The 24,642-nt window shown below is 37.8% G+C and overlaps 1 protein-coding gene across 1 annotated transcript in view; it reads right to left on the minus strand.

The window, feature by feature from the left end:
* The window catches only part of UNC5C (unc-5 netrin receptor C), a 358,016-nt gene that overhangs the window by 180,939 nt on the left and 152,435 nt on the right, over positions 1-24,642 (minus strand). The window lies entirely within an intron of this gene.

Here is a 24,642-nt window from a genome sequence, read left to right on the forward strand (position 1 = left end):
AACCTATTTTTCCCCTCCACCCACTATTGAAAATCTTTTTTTTAATTTTTACAACAAAAACAACAAATAAAAACCATCTTTCAATTATACAGCGTGTTGTTTGGGTACATATATCTTGGGCATAATAATATTTGTATACATTTCTCACTGAGTTTACATTCATATTATGTTCTAGTCAACATTATATATCATATTTCATCATTATTGCAATATTATTAAGTTTTTTATTTCAATTACCATCTATCTTTAATAGCAAATCCCGACTCTTACTAAATTATGTTCATGTCATGATTTATTCAAAATAATCAATTACAATATAGCATTATTACTAATCCTTTAATTTCTTACTCTAGTTTCTAACCATGCATAAAATAAGTTCCAAATCTTATAATACTCCTTCTCTTCTTGCTGTCTAATTGCCAGTGTTAACCTACTCATCTCTGCACATTCCATTATTTTCTTAATCACTTCTTCCTCCATCGGAATTTTCTCATTTTTCCAATTTTGAGCAAATACAATGCTAGCTGCTGTTAACACATGAATAATCAAATATGTTATTTCTTTACTATAGTTTTCAGGTAAAATCCCCAATAAAAATATCTCAGGCTTGAAATCTATATGTTGTTTTATCATTTTTTCCAACCATGTATGTATTTTAGTCCAATATCTTTTAGCTTCTGCACAAGTCTACCACATATGATAATATGATCCATACTATTGAAAATCTATTGAGCATGTGTGTGTGTGTGTGTGTGTGTGTGTGTGTGAAATACAGGTAGTCAAACATGAACAACAATTCATTTAGTGCCTATTCAAAGTTACAATGTCACTGAAAAAAGTGAGTTATATGATCATTTTTCACACTCATGACCACTGCAGCACCTCCGTGGTCACATGATCAAAATTTGGACATTTGGCAACTCATGTTTATGACGGTTCCATTGTCATGGTCATGTGATCACCTTTTGTGACCTTTTGACAAGCAAAGTCAATGGGGAAGCCAGATTCACTTAAGAATCCTGTTACTAATTTCACAACTGTAATGATTCACTTAACAACTGTGGCAAGGAAGATCATAAAATGGGGCAAATTCACTTAACAGCTGTCTCCTTTAGCAACAGAAATTTTGGGCTGAATTGTGATCGTAAGTCGAGGGCTAACTGTAATGGATGGATAAACACAAATTTAATGGGGGAATAACATAGTTTAATTGTTTTAAATTATCTTTTTCAGTGTGTGCTATTTTTATTTTGCCCAGAATTTCTTCTGATAGAGAAGAAGCTATATATGTTTGTTTTATAAATAAATAATAGAAGGGACAAACAAATCATTTACATTTCTTGGAAAATATCTGCATATTCCTCCTATTTATCAATACTCTCTCTCAATCTCTCTCTCTCTCTCTCTCTCTCTCTCTCTCTGTGTGTGTGTGTGTGTGTTATCTGTAGAAATATGCTTTGCAGAAAAGATTTGTTTGCTGTTTGTTTTAAAGAAGCTCATTTGGAAGGCTTTTCAACAGATTGTACCAACTTGTTCCCGATTGCAGAAGTAATAACCCCAGTATAATAGCTTTTGCTCAGCTGTGAAAGCGCTCATCTATTTAATAAGACACATGCAGTATTTTAGAACCTCATAAAATAAAACAGGTAATGTAACAACAGAAATATTGCAGCTGAGCAAGAATAATTCCATTTAATTCCACCATCTAATTTTTCTTTCATTCTCAATGTGGTCTTTCCCATACGCCTCACAAAGGCTTTCCAAGATCCTAAATTTTATTTCCATATGCTTTCTTCATGTGGATCATTATCAGTTGCAGGCAGTTTTTTTAAGGATATATATTGTAATAATTGAGGAAAAGGGCTAAGCTACATACAGCAAAAAATACAGCTAACTAGAAAGAAAAGAAAAGGTAGAAAACAGATTACTCATTAAAAACTTAAAACTTCCACTAGAGACCCTGGATCTTCAACTTCATTCAAACCTTAACAAACTTTACATTTCAAACCACATCTTGCAGGACAAGTGATAGGATTACACAGCTAAATCCATAAGCATTGATTTTGTCTCAGTCACAGATGCGCTGTGTGCAGTATTGGAAAATCCTTTAAGACGATAAGGTTATGACAGACAGTAAACAGCATACAGCTATCATTTAGATAAAGACATCCATATCTGCACATCACATCATCTGAAAAAGTACAAATGTGCCCGGAAGTGTAGGGAGATTTTTCCTTCAAATCAATGACCTTTCCTCTTCAAAGCAGCTACAGAACATTTTCTCCCTTAGTCATGCGATTAATATCAACAGTCTTGATCAGGGGTGGGATTCAAATTTTTTAACAACCAGTTCTGTGGGCATGGCTAAGTTAGTGGGTGTGGCTTGGTGGTCATGTGATTGGCTGGGCGTGGCCAATTCAATATCACTCACATTGAGGCACGCATCTCCTTGCCTGGCCTCTCATGACTGTGGGGATGCTGCAACAGTCGTAAGTGTGAAAAATGGTCATAAGTCACTTTTTTCAGTGCCATTGTAACTTTGAATGGTCACTCCACACAAGCAAAGTACCAGCAAAAGAGGGGAAAAAACCTCCAGAGACATTCCTGAGACAGGAAGTCTAGTCCTGCCAAGAATGTAATAAGGGTTAACGGAGAGGCAGTTTCTGTAAGCAACACCAGAATGCTTCCTTCCTGCCTTCCTTACAAGATTAGGCCAGTAATTTCTTCTAACAATCAGTTCTCCGAACTGCTTAGAATGTTAACAACTGGTTCTAGTGAATATGTGCGAACTGGTAGAATTCCACCCCTGGGCCTGATTTGGGGATTAGGATTGCTTACCCTCTGGAACTTCTTCATGTATAAGCAAATTTTCCAATTGAAAGAAAAAAAAAAAGAGTGTGATAACTTTTGGGGGGACGTAGTGGTGGGAGGTATGAGATTTGGCAAATATTTGATAAGTCTGGTGTTATATTAAAGGGAGTATGATGACAGGTGGACCGTGGCCCACTACTGGGCCATGGGCTAATTGCCACCAGGCGGTATGACTGTCTGGCCGATGTGCATGCCTCTGGAGACGCACATAGCCCCATTTGTGTGAATATCAACTGGCGGTCATGGCCCCACTCATGAGAGCCTTGTCACAGGGATTCACAGCCTCACTCATGCAAGCCTCATCGCGGGCACTCACAGCCCCACTTGCACTAGCCTCATTGCAGCACTCGTGGCCCCCTTCACACTAGCCTCATTGCGGGTACTCTAGGCCCTTCCTGCGCTAGCCTTGTCATGTGCACTCGCAGACCCACTCACCCTTGCATCATCATGAATGTCACAGGTGCTCACGTGCATGCACATGCACATGCGCTTGCCCTTTCCACAAAATCATCCCCTCTCTCTGCCCGCTCCCCATTCGGGCTGATAACCCAGAAAGGTTGGGGAAATCTGGCCTAGCAGTTAAGATGTTAGGCTTGCCGACCAGAAGATTGGCAGTTTGAGACTCAAGTACTATGTGGCAGGGTGAGCATCTGTTCTTGCCTCAGCTCCTGACAACCAAGCAGTTTGAAAGCATGTAAATGCAAATAGATAAATAGGTACCACTTTGGTGGGAATGTAACAGTATTCCAGGTGCCTTGGCATATAGTTCTGCTGGCCACATGACCACAGAAGTGTCTTTGGACAATGCTAGCTCATTTGGCTAAGAAACAGAGATAAGCACCACTCCTTAGAATCACAATTCATCAGTGGAAACCTTTGCCTTTTACCTTTTTTATTTAGTGTTAAAATATCAGTAAAAGCATGGCTCACACATACTGTTATTTTTGCTTTAATTCACTCACTCAGACTTTAAGTAGCTCTAAGCTTGCTTTCTGGAAAACAAGGATTTATTTCTTGAATGATGTAGAGTAAAAGTAACTCAACAGTAAATAAACACTCTAAAGTGACCATAATGTTTCTCTAGAATATAAGAGTTTTAAGACAGATAACCCAGAAAACTAGGAAACAAAATACAATTATTGTACTTAGATTCGCCCAAACATTATATGAACATTATATGAATCATTTTAAAATGCCCATGTCTAGGGTTATTTGTATGTGTTAAACTATTTACAATTTGCTACTCATTAAAAAAAAAAAGAAATGTATAAAATGTAATTAAATAATTAGCTTAAATACAATAAATCAAATCTTCATATGGAATTATAAAAATCTGTACTGGTCTTTGAAAGAATGAAGTATTGGGAGCATACAAAATAGAAAAAGATATCAACACTTGGGGATTAGATAAAATAGATTCTCTTGTCAGAAGAATTAAGACCTTGATTGCAGAGATTGCAGCTGCAAATCTACTGAATACATACTATATAGCATTCATATTTAAATGCCAGAAAGAAATCTTGGTAGTAGGGTATAATGTGCTAGTTTTTCCAGGGGGGGGGGATCCAATTGACTACAATTTTATTACCTCATTTGTTGGTTTTGCAAGGAAGGTGTTACAACATGGAAATGAAGCAGGCCTAAATCAGACAAAGGATTAGCTGAATTATGCAGGCCAAATACAAACAAATATAAGGAATAAGTTCTAGGCCTTGATCATAAGCACAAATCAGAATTCACTAAAGCCATCTTGAAAGGTGGCAAACTCGATTTTATTGAGGACCACATCAGGGTTGTGTTTTTGACCTCGGAGGGGGGGGAGGCATGGCCAGGATGGGTATGGTCAGCTCGACATCACTCCTGATGGGGCACCCGTGGTGGCCTGAGCATTCTGCCATGGCCTCTGCCAATGAAAACAGAGCTTTCCGTTTTCACAGGCAGAGGGTTGCAGGAGGCCCTGGCAGCCGAAAATAGAGCTAGGGAGCCCATTTTTGCTGGCAGAAACACTGCGGGCCAATCCTTCGCTGTTTCCAGGGCAGCCCTGCAAGCCAGATCTAAGTACCCCACAGCTGGATCTTGCCCCCAGGCTTTGACACCCTTGGTCTAACCCATTACAGCTCCTAAGCAGAACTCTGTCTAGGGGATACTGTCAGGAATGAAGAAACGGGATCACAGGAAATTTCAAAGTCAGAAGTGTTATTGTTCAAGCCTATACACAAGAATCTAGTCAGCTAATGGCCAGCACTAAATTGGTCCTAGATAAGAGTTAGCAGAATTCAAAGGAAGGGTTGGACTTGGAGCATTTGTGGACACATAACAATTCTAGGCTGTCTCTTTACTTGACTCTGCCCTCAGGCTCTGCCTGCTCTTACCCTACAGATAGCAACGTTTCCCTAAGACCTAAGAACAAATTCTCAGCTAACCCCACTGAAGTTGCAGGATACATGAATACCCTTTAAGTTATTTTTATTCTTTAGCATAAACATAGCTCATAAACAAAGTTAAGTTCAAAATGAGTCCTGTATGATGTTAGGATTGTCCAGAACTGAGAATATATATAAGCTTCTGATAATGCACAATATTGGCACATGTGAAAAATCCTTATTTAATTATATTGATAGTTCCTAACTTATATCCATTCATTTAGCAAGGGTATGATGACCTCCCCCCCCCCCAAAAAAAGTGAGTTATGACTGGTTCTCAGACTTACAATCATCACATCTTCACATGATCACAATTCATACGCTTGGCAACCATCATGTATTTATGATGGTCACAATGTCCCAGAGTCATGTAAACATTTGTGACCCTCCCAGTTGGCTTCTGACAACAAAGTCAGTTGGGGAGGAGGGAAGCCTAATTTGCTTAGTGATTGCAGCGATTCACTTACAATAGCAGCAAAATATGGAATATCAGGCACGGTCATATGATGGCTCATTGAAAGACCACATTGTTTAGTGACAGAAGTTCTGGTTCCAGTTGCGATAATTAGTTGAGGAGTACTTCTGTACAAAAAGGGCTTTTCTTCTGAAAACTTCCAGGAGGAACATACAGATATCTGTAGAAGATGCCATCATTACAAATACATAGTGTTGTAGGATCCAATCTGAGTTGGTCATAGGTTTATTCTTTCAAGCCTTCGGGTTTGTGCTGGAGCTTATTCGTAGGGAACTCCTCACGGAACTTGTCTCTCTCCAGAACTGGCATGCATTCTGGAAAGAGAGGAGTTCCCCGAGGATGGGCTTCAACACGAGTCCGAAACCTCAGAAGAATAAACCTATGGTCCCAGTTACCTACTCAGATTGGACCCTGCAACATCCTGGGATGCATATACATTTGGACCCATTCATGAATACACATATTGGGAATGCCCAACAAATGAATGAATTTCTTGGACAAATGGGCTTTGGAAGAATATAATAATTATGTAAAGTCATTCTTCTTTAAACTACTAATGAACAAAAAGCAATGGATTCTCAATTTCATTTCATTTTATTTTTAAGTTTAATTTAGAAATTATTAAAATAGGTGAATTCCATTTTTTTACCTTCTTTACAGTAAGAACAGTTTCAGTTTTAGATGCAGTCCTCTTAATTCCTAAGCATTCCCAATGATTAATTAAACTACCACTGCATTTAATACTCAAATTCTTAGGAACTATAGTAAAATATGCAACAGTCTCATGGATGCAAGTAAGCTACTGTCTGAACAAGTAACTGAATTTATCAAACACTGATTATTAAGCACTCTATATACGTAATTTATTTTTCACAGCCTTGTTTTAAACTGGTAAATACATCCAAAAACTCGTTGGAGAAAGACCAAAACTTGCAAATCTTTTTTTTCCTTGTTGTGTTCATTAAGGTTAAAAATAAAACGGACTTTCTTTAAGAAGAAATGCCAAATGAACAAAGCTGCCAAAGAACTGCAATAGAAGAAACCCCCAGGACCATGGGATAAGCAGCCACTCTGTTGTCTGATTGGAAAATGATTTCCCTATTTAGCGTCTGCTTCATCAATGCTTGGCATCCCCAGGGTGCACTGTTCTTGATAGGTTAGCTGTCAAATGCTCCATTGTCCAAATTACACTACTCCTGCAGATTTCCCGCTAAGAAACAATTTACTGCAGCTTTCTGCCATCCATCTTATGGACCATGTCTTCCAGGGAGTTTTTCAAGTATCAAAAGTTGATTGACTTGCTAGAGACATATGAACACTCTTGAGATGCTTTTGCCATTTATCCACCCAAACAGATCTTTGAGAGCAAGTTAAACAAACTGTAATGAGAGAGAGCGTTAATGAATTCAGAGGGCAGTATGTTTATTGGAAAACACAGTCGCCCTTTAAATATTCCACAAAGAATTTAAAAACTGCTTTGTCACCATCATTTCTTTTTTATGCACTGTCAGTTCCTCATCACAGGCCTAACTATTATACATTAGTTTCCTTACTTCCATGATACAGAGAATAAAAATTGGGGAGGATGACTTCTCTTCTGCTTTTTGTTAACCAATCACATTCAATCCAATAACAAAAATGTTTAATTTCTGTCTCCTCTCAAAGTAAACAAAAGGTGATATACCAAGGATTGGGATTTGGGTTTCCAATACTTGGAACTTCCTAAGGGTGTGAATGTCCTGTTGTCTATTGTACAATCTTCTCTTTAGCAGTTTGTTTTTTCTTTTATTTCCAAACTTCACTTAAATCCCAAAGAATGATTTCTCCCCAATAAACTCTTCCCATTTGGGAAGCAGAGACAGCAAGGAAGACTGCAGAATAACAAAAAGGTATATTGTAAAGCAAAAGAACAACAGTACACTCTGCCATGATCCCACCATCGAAAGGCAAGTTGAGGCTTAAAAAAATAAATAAACATGAAGGTACTTTCTCAGTCAGAGAATTGAAAATTGAAGAAATACAATAACATCATTTCTGAATTATTTTTTAGCTGCCTATTTTTGTCTTTATGGCAGCTACTAAGATTAGGTATTTTTTATTTATTTTTATTTATTATATTTGGTTTGTCAATTGCTTACAAGATAATAGGTATAAGTAAAAACATAGTTATGAATACATGGATACATATAAGAAAAATAAAAGAAACAATAGGACAGGGACGGTAGGCACCCTAACCCTAACCCTACAGACCTCTCAGGAAAGGGGTGAGGTCAATAGTAGAAAGTCTAAGATTAAAGTTTTAAGGCTAAAGGTAGAGACATTGTGAATTAGGTGAGATTAATGGTTTGGATATTCCATCTAAAAACCTATTTATCCTATTTTGCCCATTCATAGCACTGAAATTCCATTGCAGTAGTATTTAAATATAGTTGTCAATCTGACCTAATATTCAGTTACCCATAGAGCAGAGCCTTATGGAAAAAAGGTGCACTTTCACTTAATATTTTCAAAATTTTCATTTTTATTTTGTAAGCACTTAGACTACCACTTAACACTGCTTTACAGCCCTCTAAGTAATTTATAGAGTCAGAATATTGCCCCCACCAATCTGGGTCCTCATTTCACCAATCTTGGAAGGATGGAAGGCTGAGTCAAGCTTGAGCCGTTCAGAGTCAGTCTGCTGGCTGTTGGCAGAATTAGCCTGCAATACTGCATTCTAACCACTAACTGGAACAGTTACTTGGTTACCTTGAGCAAGATTCCCTCAAGTTGAGCTCAACCTCTGGTGAATCCATACATGTTTCATTTTTCAGGCAACAGTATAAAAAGTACAGTAGTTTATCACTGCTTTCTATGAATTTTTTTGACTTCTCATTCTAGGGATACCATTTTAGTTTAATATTAATAGTTTAAAATAGGCTGTTGAGAAAATAAAACATGTTTCGCTCTTCAAAAATGAAAGGTGTGGGATCTGTCAATTGTGATTTACATTGGGCCAGATCCTAAGCAAATGGTTAAACAGTATGTTTATGAACCTTAGAAAATTAGAATCAGTAAGAGCCAATATCAGCTTTCAGAAACAAGTCATGCTGGACTAAACTTATCTCCTTTTTGTTAGCTTAGGAAAATGTCTGTACATAAATTACTTTGATCACAGCAAAGCATTCAATACATTATTTGATGATATCTTCATTAAATATGAGCTGGATGAAACCACAGTTAGATGATTAGATAGAGGATAATTGGCTGAATGACTGCACTCGGAAAGGACTCTAATTGATCCAGACCAATTGATGAACATATCAAGTGAAGTACCAGAGAGCTTGTCTGAGGCCCTTTGCTATACTATATTTTTATTAATTTTTATTAATGATTTGAATGAAGGGATTGAGAGGGCAATTATCAAACTTGCAAATGACACAAAAGTACACTTTAGGAGACAAAACGAAGGTCACAAAATGCAGGCTTGAACAGTGGATCAAAACAAAGAGGATGAAATGTAATAGAGAAAAAAATTAAAGTCCTACATCTAGATGGGGAAAAAAATACAGAGTAGACAATGGAGGAGACTTGACTTGTATGTGCAAAAAGTATCTGGTTCCCCATTAAACAAGGTGATGCAGCTGTTAAAAAGGATAACTGCTATTCTCCTATCCATTATGTTCTAGTCAAATCCCACTTGAATATTATGACCAGTTGTGCATACTGTAGCAAAAATGACATGAAATAAAATAAAATACTAGCACAGTGAGGTGAGTTCAAAAGAGGGCTGAAGGTGGTTAGGGAAATGATTATCAAATTGTATGGAAAACAAGTTAAAGGAACTGGCGATGTTTAGCCTGCAGAAGAAAAGACTATGACTGTATAATAAGTAAAGATTTACATTTACAACATAGAGCTCAAACTGCCCAAGGAGCTGCTGATACAGTTCTAAAGATGAATTACTGAGTCTGTCATCTGCACCTCTATAACTGTCTGGTTTGGTTCTGCAACCCAACAAGACAGACACAGACTTCAGAGAGTAATTAGGACTACCCACCTGCCTTCAACTGAGGACCTGTATATTGCACGAGTCAAAAAGAGGGCTGTGAAAATATTTACAAACCCCTCACATCCTGGAATAAACTGTTTCAACTCCTACCTTTAAAACGATGCTACAGAGCAATGCACACCAGAACAACTAGACACAAGAACAGTTTTTTCCCAAACACCATCACTCTGCTAAACAAATAATTCCCTCAACACTGTCAAACTATTTACTAAGTCTGCATTACTATTACTCCTCCCATCCTTCCTTTCACCGATCTCCTCCCACTTATGACTGTATCCTAATGATTTTTATTGACAGTTTCCTAGTATGATTTGATTGCTTATTGTGCCCTATGACTATTATTAAGTGTTGGATCTTATGATTCTTGACAAATGTATCTTTTCTTTTATGTACACTGAGAGCATTTGCACCAAGACAAATTTCTTGTGTGTCCAATCACACTTGGTCAATAAAGAATACTATTCTATTCTATTCTATTCTATTCTATTCTATTCTATTCTATTCTATTCTATTCTATTCTATTCTATTCTAGAGATGGAATGGAATTGGTGTTATGGAGTGGAGTGGGTTGAAACTACTACGAAGCAGATTTAGAATATGAATATATATATATATATATATATATATATATATATATATATATATATATATATATATATATATATATATATATATATATATATCTTTGGTTATTCGGGTTTTCTCCGCGTAAGATTCAAAGTATCTAGGCAACGTTTCGATGAAGTCTCATTCATCATCTTCAGGCTTGCTTCTTGGCTCTGTGCTTCTCAGAATGATGTGAGCTTTCAGCTGCTTCTTCCTTCTAACTGCCAGTGGGATCCACATACAAGATCCACATACAAATACCGCGAGAACCTCAGAAAACATATATATATATATATATATATATATATATATATATATATATATATATATATATATATATATATATATATATATATATATACATACATACACACACACACACACACACACACACACACACACACACACACTCAAGTTTTCGGGTACTTACACATGGCATTCAGCTTTGTTCAGGTATTTTCCCACGTCATTGTAGTTGTGCTTTTAAAGTTGTAGCAAAGTTTCAGCAGAATCTCATCTGCCATCTGTATTGTGTTCGTCTGTATAGTGTTCACAGACGAACAGATGAACACAATACAGAAGCCTGATGATGGCAGATGAGATTCTGCCAAAACGTTGCTACAACTTTAAAAGGACAACTATAATGACGTGGGAAATACCTGAACAAAGCTGAATAACATACATGTAAGTACCTGCTTAAAACTTAAGAAAACAAATATATGTATGTATGTATGTATGTATGTATGTATGTATGTATGTATGTATATATATGTATGCATGCAGGTCTTGGCATGTTCGGGTCTTTTCCCATGTAAGATTGAGAGCATCTTGGCAACGTTTCGACGAGGCCCCACTCAGCATCTTCAGGCTGGTGCTTTCGGCTTCGTGCTTGTGCGAGCAAAGCGTGATCGGAGCTGCCGTCTACCTATATATCCTGGTGGGGAGGTTGGCTGTGTTGTCATTTCTTGATTGGTTGATGGAGTTGATGTTTGCAGATTGGCTGGCTGTTTTGTAAGAACATGTGTGGCTGAGGTATTGGCTGTGTGTCTATCAGCCTCCTGTGTTGTAGTGACCTGGGTAATGGACTGTGTGATGACCTTCTGAATTCTATTGTTTTGACATCCCGGGTCTTGTGCCGTAATCTCCTGGGTCGTAATGACCTGGATCATGGGCTGTGTGATGACCTTCTGAGTTCTATTGTTGTGACATCCTGGGTCTTGTGCTGTGATCTCCTAGGTCGTTGGCTGTATTGCAACATCCTCAGGTTTTGTGGTGTAACCTCCTGAGTTCTGTGATGTGATATCCTGAGCAGGTGGTTGTGAACACAATACACAAGCCTGATGATGGCAGATGAGATTCTGCCTAAATGTTGCTACAACTTTAAAAGCACAACTATAATGACATGGGAAAATACCTGAACAGAGCTGAATACCATACATATAAATACCCGTGAAAACTTACATATAAATACCCGTGAAAACTTAAGAAAACACACACACACACACACACACACACACACACACACACATATATATATATATATATATATATATATATATATATATATATATATATATATATATATATATATATATGTACATACATACACTGCTCAAAAAAAAATAAGGGAACACTTAAACAACACAATGTAACTCCAAGTCAGTCACACTTCTGTGAAATCAAACTGTCTACTTAGGTAGCAACACTGATTGACAATCAATTTCACATGCTGTTGTGCAAATGGAATAGACAACAGGTGGAAAGCATAGGCAGTTAGCAAGACATCCCCAATAAAGGAGTGGTTCTGCAGGTGGTGACCACAGACCACTTCTCAGTTCTTTCTGGCTGATGATTTGGTCACTTTTGATGCTGGCGGTGCTTTCAATCTAGTGGTAGCATGAGGCGGAGTCTACAACCCACACCAGTGGCTCAGGTAGTGCAGCTCATCCAGGATGGCACATCAATGCGAGCTGTGGCAAGAAGGTTTGCTGTGTCTGTCAGCGTAGTGTCCAGACCATGGAGGCACTACCTGGAGACAGGCCAGTACATCAGGAGATGTGGAGGAGGCCGTAGGAGGGCAACAACCCAGCATCAGGACCGCTACCTCCGCCTTTGTGCAAGGAGGGACAGGAGGAGCACTGCCAGAGCCCTGCAAAATGACCCCCAGCGGGCCACAAATGTGCATGTGGCTGCTCAAACGGTCAGAAACAGACTCCATGAGGGTGATATGAGGGCCCGATGTCCACAGGTGGGGGTTGTGCTTCCAGCCCAACACCGTGCGGGACATTTGGCATTTGCCAGAGAACACCAAGATTGGCAAATTCACCACTGGTCCCCTGTGCTCTTCACAGATGAAAGCAGGTTCACACTGAGCACATGTGACAGACGTGACAGGGTCTGGAGATGCCGTGGAGAATGTTCTGCTGCCTGCAGCATCCTCCAGCATGGACAGTTTGATTTCACAGTAAGTGTGATTGACTTGGAGTTACATTGTGTTGTTTAAGTGTTCCCTTTATTTTTTTGAGCAGTGTATGATATATAGATTAGATAGATAGATAGATAGATAGATAGATAGATAGATAGATAGATAGAGTTGGTGGAAGAGACTGCCTTTGCTGAAGAGGTATGTTTCCTAATATTACCTTGACACCTTCTTCTTTAATGTTTTAGTGAATGCTACAATGAACGCTGGGATGGACTAAGTGACCTTGAAGATCACTTCAAACTGTATGATGATACGTTAATATGATATATGATGATGCAATATTAAATTGTATACTGAAACATTTAAACACATCAGTTTTATTAAGAACGGTGGATTTATTTATATGGGCATCAAATAAAAAGCTCCACTATGCCTGATTTAAAATCTTGGATCAAGACAAGCCTGCACTTTTGACTTCTCAACTAACATTAATTCATGACTTAGAAAATCTGATCAATATGTGAACCTCAAATAACTTATTTAGGACTTGACTTCTGTTATACAAAGGTTTATTATACCACGTTTGTCCTTTTTATTTTTGGTTTTTGTTTACATTCTGTTTTCACTTCGTCCTACATGTATTTTCACTTAGTATTTTTTCTGGTTATTGTTTTTCTCTCTTTAGCTGAAATCAGCCACGGTCTCATAGGTACTGGCAGTTGTTTGGGACATATTTGACTCTCTAATAGCTGCTTAACCCAGTGCATATTCCTGATGCTGTATTTGTCAAATAAAATGTCAAGTTATTAACTCCCTAACTCTAGCTACCTTTGCCTATTAAACTAAAAAAAATCAGGATTTTGACAGATTTTACAATACACTGATAGCTGAACACAATGTTTATAACTGGTTGTAAACACTTTTTTAAAAAAAATGCTACATAAGGAAACGTTTTCAAAATTGTAATGGAATTAATGTTATTTGTTAATATTTTCTGATAATCTGTATCCAGGTTTATAGGAACTATTTTTTAATCTACAAGTTATTTCGGATTGTTATTTCTTCAAAAAAAAAACCTCTTTATTTTTATTGTTGCTTTTATTACATTGTAAACTTAACACAATTAATTTACCATTGCCTTACAGCAGGTTAGACTATTAGATTATCTAACTATAGCCTTCCATCCTTCCGAGGTGGATAAAAGGAGGACCCAAATTGGTGGGGCCAATATGCTGATTCTGTAAACCAATTAGAAATGTCTGTGAAGCACTGTAAAGTGGTAAGTGCTATTGCTATTGCTATATAATGTCTTACTTGGTATATAGCAATCATTGGCTATTATTTTGATTAGTTAACTACATTTTTAGGTTATGCATTTTTCTCAATAAATGCATGTGTTGTGCTATTCAGTCTGAGTGTCAGGTTCCAACACCTGGTTCCAGTTTCATGGTTGACACTGAGGCTCTTTACCAACACTAGCTTGTTCACATATCATGCTAAACATTGGTGGGATTCCAAATTTTTTCCTACTGGTTCTATGAGAGTGTGCTTTGCACATGCACGCAGCGCTCAAAAAACACCTTCTGTGTCAGCGCTGGTGAGCTGTCCTGTTTTTTTAGCTCAGTTGAGGCACGGCATTCTGCTCTTCTGCGTGAATCAGCTAAGCTAAAAAACAAGGGAATATGCAGCAGGAAACTGCAGGGGGCAGGGCCAGCCAGAGGTGGTATTTGCCGGTTCTCCGAACTACTCATAATGTCCACTATCAGTACACCAGAACCAGTCCAAACCAGTTGAATACCACCTCTGAGCCATATCCTTCCATAATGGAATATGTTATAGTGGCTAAGTTTATAAATTGCATTAAGCCAAACATAGATAATCAATTTTAGAGTGCAATTTGGTGTATGAATTTGACCAATTGTTTTAAAATACCATATGATTACTTAAATGCTAGTATATTAAGATCCAAGATCATACATTATGTGCTTATATTTTGAATACATGAAAGTCAACAACAAAAGTAGAATGATATTTTTGGTGATCATGCCTATATTGAATCAGTGATTCAGGTTAAGCTGTAATTTTGCAATTTGCATTACTTTACTTTCATGCTACTGCATTTATGCATTTATTATGGAAAACCAGTATGATACTAGCTGAATAGCAATGCATAAAAATTTAAATATTATTAAAAAGCATTGTGAAGTAAATGTCCCAAGATTTATAAAGTAATCTATCAAAATCTCTCATGATGAACAGAATTTCAGTCAGGGAACTTTTTGATGGAGACACACGTACAAAGATATTTTAATTCTTTATGGGTTTATTATGTTCCGTTTGATCATTCTGCTATTCTGTCTGCTATCTTCAGCTTGCAATTAAATAATTCCTGTATAATTCTCATTCCATTGAAAGTTGAGCTTCCAATGTGAATATGACTGCTTTGCAACTGGATAAAATGTATTTTTCATACTTACAGGTAAAACTCAAAAAATTAGAATATCGTGCAAAAGTTCATTTATTTCAGTAATGCAACTTAAAAGGTGAAACTAATATGAGATAGACTCATTACATGCAAAGCAAGATAGTTCAAGCTGTGATGTGTCATAATTGAGATGATTATGGTTTACAGCTCATGAAAACCCCAAATCCACAATCTCAGAAGATTAGAATATTGTGAAAAGGTTCAATATTCTAGGCTCAGTCTAATCAGCTAATTAAGCCATAACACCTGCAAAGGGTTCCTGAGCCTTTAAATGGTCTCTCAGTCTGGTTCAGTAGGAAGCACAATCATGGGAAAGACTGCTGACCTGACAGTTGTGGAAAAAACCATCATTGACACCCTCCATAAGAAGGGAAAGCCTCAAAAGGTAATTGCAAAAGAAGTTGGATGTTCCCAAAGAGCTGTATCAAAGCACATGAATAGAAAGTTATGTGGGAGGGGAAAGTGTGGAAGAAAAAGGTGCACAAGCAGCAGGGATGACCTCAGCCTGGAGAGGATTGTCAGGAAAAGGCCATTCAAAAGTGTTGGGAACTTTCACAAGGAGTGGACTGAGGCTGGAGTCAATGCGTCAAGAGCCACCACACACAGACGGATCCTGGACATGGGCTTCAAATGTCATATTCCTCTTGTCAAGCCGCTCCTGAACAACAAACGTCAGAAGCGTCTTACCTGGGCTAAAGAAAAATAGAACTGGTCTGTTGCTCAGTGGTCCAAAGTCCTCTTTTCTGATGAGAGCAACTTTTGCATCTCATTTGGAAACCAAGGACCCAGAGTGTGGATGAAGAATGGAGAGGCAACACTGCAAGATCCTTGAAGTCCAGTGTAAAGTTTCCACAGTCTGTGTTGATTTGGGGAGCCATGTCATCTGCTGGTGTTGGTCCACTGTGCTTCATTAAGTCCAGGGTCAATGCAGCCGTCTACCAGGAGAGTTTGGAGCACTTCATGCTTCCTTCCGCAGACGAGCTTTATGGGGATGCTGACTTCATTTTCCAGCAGGACTTGGCACCTGCCCACACTGCCAAAATCACCAAAACCTGGTTCAATGACTGTGGGATTACTGTGCTTGATTGGCCAGCAAACTTGCCTGACCTGAGCCCCATTGAGAATCTATGGGGCATTGCCAAGAGAAAGATGAGAGACATGAGACCAAACAACAAGCTAAAGGCCACTATTGAAGCATCCTGGTCTTCCATAACACCCCAGCATTGCCACAGGCTGACAGCTTCCATGCCATGCCGCATTGAGGCAGTAATTGCTGCAAAAGGGGCCCAAACCAAGTACTGAGTATGCTTATACTTTTCAGAGGTCCGATATTGTTCTATGTACAATCCTTGTTTTATTGATTGCATGTAATATTCTAATTTTCTGAGATTGTGGATTTGTGTTTTTCATGAGCTGTAAGCCATAATCATCACAATTGTGACAAATCATGGCTTGAACTATCTTGCTTTGCATGTAATGAGTCTATCTCATACATTAGTTTCACCTTTTAAGTTGCATTACTGAAATAAATGAACTTTTGCACAATATTCTAATTTTTCAAGTTTCACCTGTATATAAAAGTGTAACCTATTTATGCTATTTTTAAAACTGTTACTTTAATAATTATCTGAAGTGGTAGGTACATTTAAATATAATTCCACTAGTAGACAATATTTTTATTTACCTATTTTGCTTTTAAGTTCTGAAGGGTGTAAAGTAAGTTGTAAACATATACATTTTAATCTAGGATGGCAGAGCATTTTATCTGGGTTTGGTTATAATTATTCAAAATATTTTTGATTCAAAGGAGCTGGCCAATACAGAATGTGGATTGGAATCTGTTTGGTAAACAGGTGAATGCTATTAATTTGTGGAACATATATATTTACTAATATATAGCACAAGACCCAGGATGTCACAACAATAGAACTCAGAAGGTCATCACACAGCCCATGACCCAGGTCATTACGACCCAGGAGATTACGGCACAAGACCCGGGATGTCAAAACAATAGAACTCAGAAGGTCATCACACAGCCCATTACCCAGGTCACTACAACACAGGAGGCTAATAGACACACAGCCAATACCTCAGCCACACATGTTCTTACAAAAAAGCCAGCCAATCTGCAAACATCAACTCCATCAACCAATCAAGAAATGACAACACAGCCAACCTTCCCACCAGGATATATAGGGAGACGGCAGCTCCGATCATGCTTTGCTCACACAAGCACGAAGCCGAAAGCACCAGCCTGAAGATGGTGAGTGGGACCTCATCGAAACGTTGCCAAGATGCTCTCAATCTTACATGGGAAAAGACCTGAACATGCCAAGACCTGCATGCATGCATGCATATACATACATACATACATACATACATACATACATACATACATACATACATTTGTTTTCTTAAGTTTTCGCGGGTACTTACATGTATGGTATTCAGCTTTGTTCGGGTATTTTCCCACGTCATTATAGTTGTGCTTTTAAAGTTGTAGCAACGTTTCAGCAGAATCTCATCTGCCATCATCAGGCTTCTGTATTGTGTTTGTCTGTGAGTCAGACTTTTACAGTTGTTTCGGTTTTAAATTTGAGGCTAGCCTACTGCTGTGCCAGAATGGTTTTTTCTTCATCCCGATTGGTTGGGAGTCTTGGTCTGTGTTTATTGGTCTTGGAGTTTGCTGTATTCTGCTTGATTGGTGTTTCTAATATCTTCTGTCTGTTTTGTGGCTTTTTTTGTGTGTCTTGATTGGCTGGCAACATTGTGTTCCTGTATTGGAGGCTTTTAGTGCAGCTTGGCTCCGAGTAAATGGATGGCTATCATTAGTTAGGAAGCTAGGTTTCATCTGGGTGCCTGGTTGGGGTGTGTTTGAGCTGGAGGTATCAGGGGGGATCTGTTTGTGTTTGCGTGGCTAGTGGTGTGGAGATTTTTTTGTTTGTGAGTGCAGGCTTCCAAATAATTGACAGTCTGGTGGAATCATCTCTTCTATTCATGCTTTCTGGTCTTTTTTCAATCTCTATGGCTTCTCTGATAATTCTGTGGCTGGGGTTTTCTATAGTGGCTAGGGTTTTGGTGCCATTGAAGTTGATGCTATGACCTGTGGCTTTCATGTGTTGGACTAGTGAGGAAGTATGTTCCAGCTTTTTTACTGCATTTTTGTGTTCATCCAGGCGGGTACTTATTCTTCTGTTGGTCTGTCCAATGTATGTGGCTGGGCATGATGCACAGGGGACTTCATATATGCCTTGGTTTTCCAGGTCAATTTTATCTTTGGGGTTTCTAAGGATGGCTGCTATTTTTCTGTCTGTTTTGAAGGCAGTCTTGATGTGATGCTTGTGTAATATCTTACTGATTTTGTCTGTAGTACCTCTTATGTAGCTGTTCCATAGGTCTGTTCATCTTCTAGGTCTCTATTATGTCTCAGTGTGTTTTTGTGGATCAAGCCAGTGATTTTGCTTTTGTGGAAGCTGTTGGCTGTCAGTACTTTAGTCAGGGTGCATAGTTCAGTCTTTATGTGTGTCTTGTCTGCCAGGCGTTTGGTTCTAGCAATTAGTGTTTTGGCCACGGAGTTTAACTGTGCTGGGTGGTGGTGGGATTGGGCGTTGAGGTAGCGGTTGGTGTGTGTTTTCTTCTGGTATATGGTGTGTCCTAGTGTGCCATCTGTTTTTTTGTAAATTAGTACATCTAGGAATGGTAGTTGTTTTTTTGTTTCCGTTTCCATGGTGAACTTGATTTTGGGGTGTGTGCTGTTTAGGTGTGTTAGGAAATTGTTTAGGTTTTCTTTTCCATGGGGCCAAATCACGAATGTGTCATCGATGTATCTTAACCATAGTTTGGGTTTGTGGGTGGCATTAGCCAGGGCTCTGGATTCAAATTTTTCCATGAACAGGTTTGCAATGACGGGTGACAGTGGTGATCCCATAGGGGCTCCTTCAATTTGCTTGTATCTTTGTCCTTTGTATATGAAATATGTGTTGGTTAAGCAGTGTTCTGTTAGTTCCATGAGGTGTTTAGCTGGTTGGCATTTATTTTTGATGATTTCAAGAGTTTCTTTTATCGGGACTTGAGTGAATAGTGAAACCACGTCGAAACTTACAAGCAGATCTTCTTGTTCCATGTGTAGATCTTTGATCATTTCCAAGAAGTGGTATGAGTTTTGTACATGTGAAGCTGCTGTTTCAGCATGGGGCTTTAGCTGTTTTGCTAAGTGTTTAGCTAGGTTTTGTAGTGGTGCTCCTCTGGAGTTGACTATGGGTCTGAGAGGTATGCCTTCTTTGTGTATTTTTGGGAGGCTGTATAGTTTGGGGCATTTGGAAGATTTTTCTCTTGGGATGATCGTCTGTTGGATCTCTTTGCTCATGTGGCTGGTTATAATTTTCTTCTTGGTTAATTTTTCAAGATATGTGGTTGGGTCCGTGTTTATGGGTTTGTATGTGGAGTCTTGGAGTAGGTCTGTCAATTTTGTTTCGTAGTCTTTTCTATCCATTACTACTGTGGCATTCCTTTTGTCTGCTGGAAGTATGATTATGCTGCTATCCTTTTTTAGGGTTTCCAGAGCTTTTAGTTCTTTGTGCAAGTTGCTTTTGGGTGGTTTGCTTGTTACTAACATCCTATGCACAAGCAAAAAACAAAATTTCCAGTTTTTCCTCTATCCAGTCTTTCCCAACTTGGCAACATGGGGACTTCAACTCCAAGAATTACCCAACTAGTTTGATTCTCACTGGAAAATTCTGGGAGCTGAGGTCTATATTTCTTAAAGTTGCCATGGTTGAAAAACAATGGAATAGAGGAATATTCTGACCCTCCGCATAATCACAGAAGTTCAAACAGATTTCAAATTTTTAAAAGGGCAGCTTTTAAAATGCAAAGACCAATAAATTTTAAGTCTGCCAGATTCTATCGCAGCAGAGAAAAACTGCTTTTGTGCACTAGGCAACAAGAAATGAAATGCCATTCATGTTTACTTCAAAGTATTGAGTACATTTTATTCCATGTGAATATATATTCCCTCTTCTTATTTTGAGAGCAAGGTAGATTTTTCCATACCCTTAATACTCAGTTTATAGCCCACGGCAGCTGAAGAACAGATTTTCTATCACTCAGCATTGCATTACCATTCCTTGAAAAATGCCACTAAAATCACCTTGAGCAAATTCCTGAGGCCTCACAAACAGCATATCGTTTTCCACTAGAATGCTATTACACCTGCACACTTTAACAGAGGGCCATGCTTGAGCGAACTCTGGTGAAAGTACAGCGCTGTTAGAAATGATGGCAGCTGAAACACATGGCTGAGAAAGTACACACAGTCCTAAAACAGATTGTAGTCTGTTTGACTGACTTGATTGAAGAAAAAAAGGGCACTCCTAAATAATACGGTGTTCCAAAGACCTGTATCCCTGGTGCAAAACTTTTGCCAATACTAATCAAAATTGGCATTTCCTTTTAATGTTATGCCCTAGTGGACAAGAGCAATGGTTATTTTTCTCTCCAACTCTGTCAGCTATGTGTAATTATCTGCTTTTGATTCCAATCTACATCACAGATACAGGAACAGAAAGAGTGTGTGTGTGTGTGTGTGTGTGTTTTGAAGGGCATTTCTGACCTTGTTCTCCCTTACAACGTATTTTTGTGAAGATCAACCCATTCAAAAAGAAAAAGGTTGGAGGTATCATGTTAGAGATTATATTTGGAAGATAGCATCATTTCTTATGTAGAAGTAGTATCCTTCCTCATTTGTAGAAGCCTTAGCCCATAGAGATGTTTTAAACTTCAGGATGAATAGATATGCACAGAGAATATTAGTACATATTCAATCTTCATTTCAAAGACTGAAGCCCAAGTATGTAAAGTACAGTATATACAAACAGCAGCAACTTGCTCGCCATTGTGCTCACCCTTCTGGAGATTTTCTGTGACCCAATTAAATATTAGAAAAGATTTGTGCACCTGCATCAGCTGGTGTCTTTATTAAACAAGGCCCATCTCACCTAAGTGATTCTGGGTAGTCTTATTAAGAAGGACTGTCAATTTCTAATAAACTGAAGACTTATGAAGTATATTGCATGGGATGGCAAACAACACTCCTGTTTTTATTTGGACTGGAGAATCTCTTACTGTGATGATCATTGGTATTGCCCGATTGCCTGATTGCCTGATATTATTCCTTCAGTCCAAGAATAAAAAAACAACAACAGAAAATTGAATGGATTGAATAATGCTGTTAACAGAAAATACGTTTTTCAGTTTTGGTTTTCTGTTCCACTCATGCATTATCATTTGTACGCTGTAGTGAGTTCCTTTTCTCTTAAAGGATTTGCATGAATTACCTCTGATCTGTTTCTAAGGCTAGTAGTATAGGTGGTCCTCATTCACAGAACAATTGTTCCAGCTGAACCACTCAGTATAAGGAAGCCACAGAGGAGACCTTGGAAAACATATTTTGTACATGTACAAAAGCTCATTGTTCTTTGTACATGTGTAAAACATACACAAACACTCCAAAAGTCCTCCTTCAAACAAATCTGCATGTCGTAAAGAGCACAAGCACAAAACCCTGCAGTGCAGACAATAAGAACAGGTCTGTATTTACCAAGTGCAGGTATACAAAAATGTGGCAATGGAACGTTGAATAATGAGGGCCACATGTGATGCACAATAAAAGTACTTTCCAAACTGAAGGTCCCTCTTCTTCTTGATTTTCAAAAATAAATATAGGAAAGCCATTAACTGCAACCAGTACATTTTAATTGTAGGAACATGTACCAATATATTTTGTTCTGTTGTAGGAGTTATTTATTTCAGATTTATAGTACAGTACAATGAGGATTTTCTTTTGTTTTATTAAGGACAGCTGTCGCAGAAATTGCAAAAGGATTTTATAGGTTACAAGAATGGATTCTTATGCAATCTGCTGCCTTAAGATAGCTTACTGTAATTTCTTTCCTCTTGGTCTGGTGGATTGCAGGCAGAATTGTGAATTTAAACAAGATTAAAATTATGATAATGTCCCATTACATCTGTTATTAACTAGTTAAGCAGAAGCATGAATACTACAGTATATGCAACAATTTCTTTTATCTTTAAATATGCATTAAATAAATCGTGCCTTTCTTCAGTGAAACATGGGTGATATGATGGAATAAATATACTGTACTGAAAGCCCTTTTTTTTTTTTGCCACCGATTCTATATGGAACAAAATTGTTTGCTACAGCACCTGCCAAGTTGACTATAACTGAATGACCTAAATAGACAGAATTCACATTTTATCTTCCAAAATAACCTTTCTTGTGTAATTACTTTAATACAGTAACAGAACTAGTGAAAACTAATCAGCACCCTTATCATTCAACTGCAGACCCTTTAAAAAGGTAGGTTCAGCTGTTAGGTGATTGGTTTTATTTGCTTGCTAAACCTATGAAATTTTGCAGGATCAGAAATTCAACTATTTTATCAATCTTACTCTGGTTTACTGTAACATTCTATAATTCTTGACAGTGCTCAAGAAAGAAAAAAGAGGAAGAAGAAATTATGCTGAATAACATGCAATTAGAAGGGCCGATGGTTGCCTCTCAGGAATTTTTATTTATTTATTAAAGTCACAGACAAGCATTACTAATAGAAGCATTAAAATCAATAATAATTAAAAAATAAAAAACAGGCAAAATAATATGTTACCATTAGTGATAGATTATCAGTGAACAGTTACAGTCTCCCTAGTTTTACACACAGATTAACAAAATTTGGCTGCATTCAGAGAAACTATTTCATACTGATCTGATAACAAGTTGTACCTAGAAGAGACCAGTATTTTCTAGGTATTTTATTAGGTGAGGTGTTAGAAAGTGGGTCTATGAGTCCTTATAGAAAATGCAGTATAGTAGGACATGAGCTATAGTTTAAAATGGTCCTTTGTCCACAGGTGGGGCTTTTTCAGTTCTATCTTCAGTGACATGTTCTTTCACACTTATAAAAGTATATGACAAAAAATTGCTTCAGTTAAGCTCATAATTTTTGAAATTCTTTGTAATTCTTACCCACATTTCTTTTCCTAGAATCCTGCTTTCCTAATCAAAACCTTTATCTATGCCTTGATTTAAAAAAGGAACTTTTCATGGCTTTGTATAGAAGTGGCACAAAATTTTATCTTTTTAGACTTGTACCAAGTTTATTGAATTCTATATTGTTGGATCTGAGTAATCAAAAAATTTTCATTTTCCCCCTCAGAATTAGACTTAAGATAGGACTCCTTGATTTAAAAAAAAAAAACTCCAACTAATCAGTCTACAACTTGTCCGGAGTTTCAGTTGATAGTGGCAGAATTGTCTTTATCTGGGGAACCTTTGAAAGGAGATATGACAGTAAGGCAAGGGTCTTCAAACTTGGCAAGTTAAAGACTTGTGGACTTCAACTCCCAGAATTCCTGAGCTAACATGACTGGAGGAGGAATTCTGGGAGTTGAAGTCCACAAGTCTTAAAGCTGTCAAGTTTGAAGACTCCTGCAGTAAGGCTTTACATGTGGAGTTCTTGGAGCTCCAACAAATTCACAACTTCTATATTCTCTTTTAGTGGAAGCTTTACTATCTGCTTTCATACTGAATATAATTTATGTTGACTACATATTAATTCTGAGTATTTGTATTACTGACAAAGTAAACAGCTGGTTGCTAGCTGCTTCTCCTACAATATCTACATTAATATCTATTGGGGGGGGGGAATGATTTTATCCCCCTTTTTAAAAAGCTCTTAACTTACACCTCATGTTTTAGTACAATTCTACCCCATATGTGTAAAGTTTTATAATTACATTTTTAAATGAAATTGTTTCATCTTGCAGAGATATCTTTGCTAGTAAGAGCAGAACTCAGTGAGCTGCATATTATTTTATTACTGAGGTTTGATTTCAAGTTTCATTCACAAGAAGAATTGTGTTTGCACTGCTGATCCAGCTAATCTAGATGCTTGAGTAGGCCAGGAAATGTCAGTAACTACCTGACTTTCAATCTTACCATTTTCAGCTTGATATCTTATAAGCAGAGAGATCGGGACACAGAAATGGTGCTTGCTTCCATATGTGCAATGGAAAATATGAAGTGTGGGTTACAAAATATCGGGTGGACAGTCAAGAAATGTTGGTCTGTTCCACTTTGTCGTGATAATGAATAGACATTGACTTTATTTAGCAGTATAGTCATCTGTGTTTTAGGAAGTATTATTTATGGACTTATCAACTTTATGCACTTTAACTTAAGAACAGGGTTTTGATCTTAGATACTTACATATCAATCCTCTTGGAGTG

This window comes from Notechis scutatus, chromosome 4, assembly GCF_049901735.1.
Source record: "Notechis scutatus isolate UNSWTSFEM ecotype Mainland chromosome 4, rNotScu1.2, whole genome shotgun sequence".
Lineage (NCBI taxonomy): Eukaryota > Metazoa > Chordata > Lepidosauria > Squamata > Elapidae > Notechis > Notechis scutatus.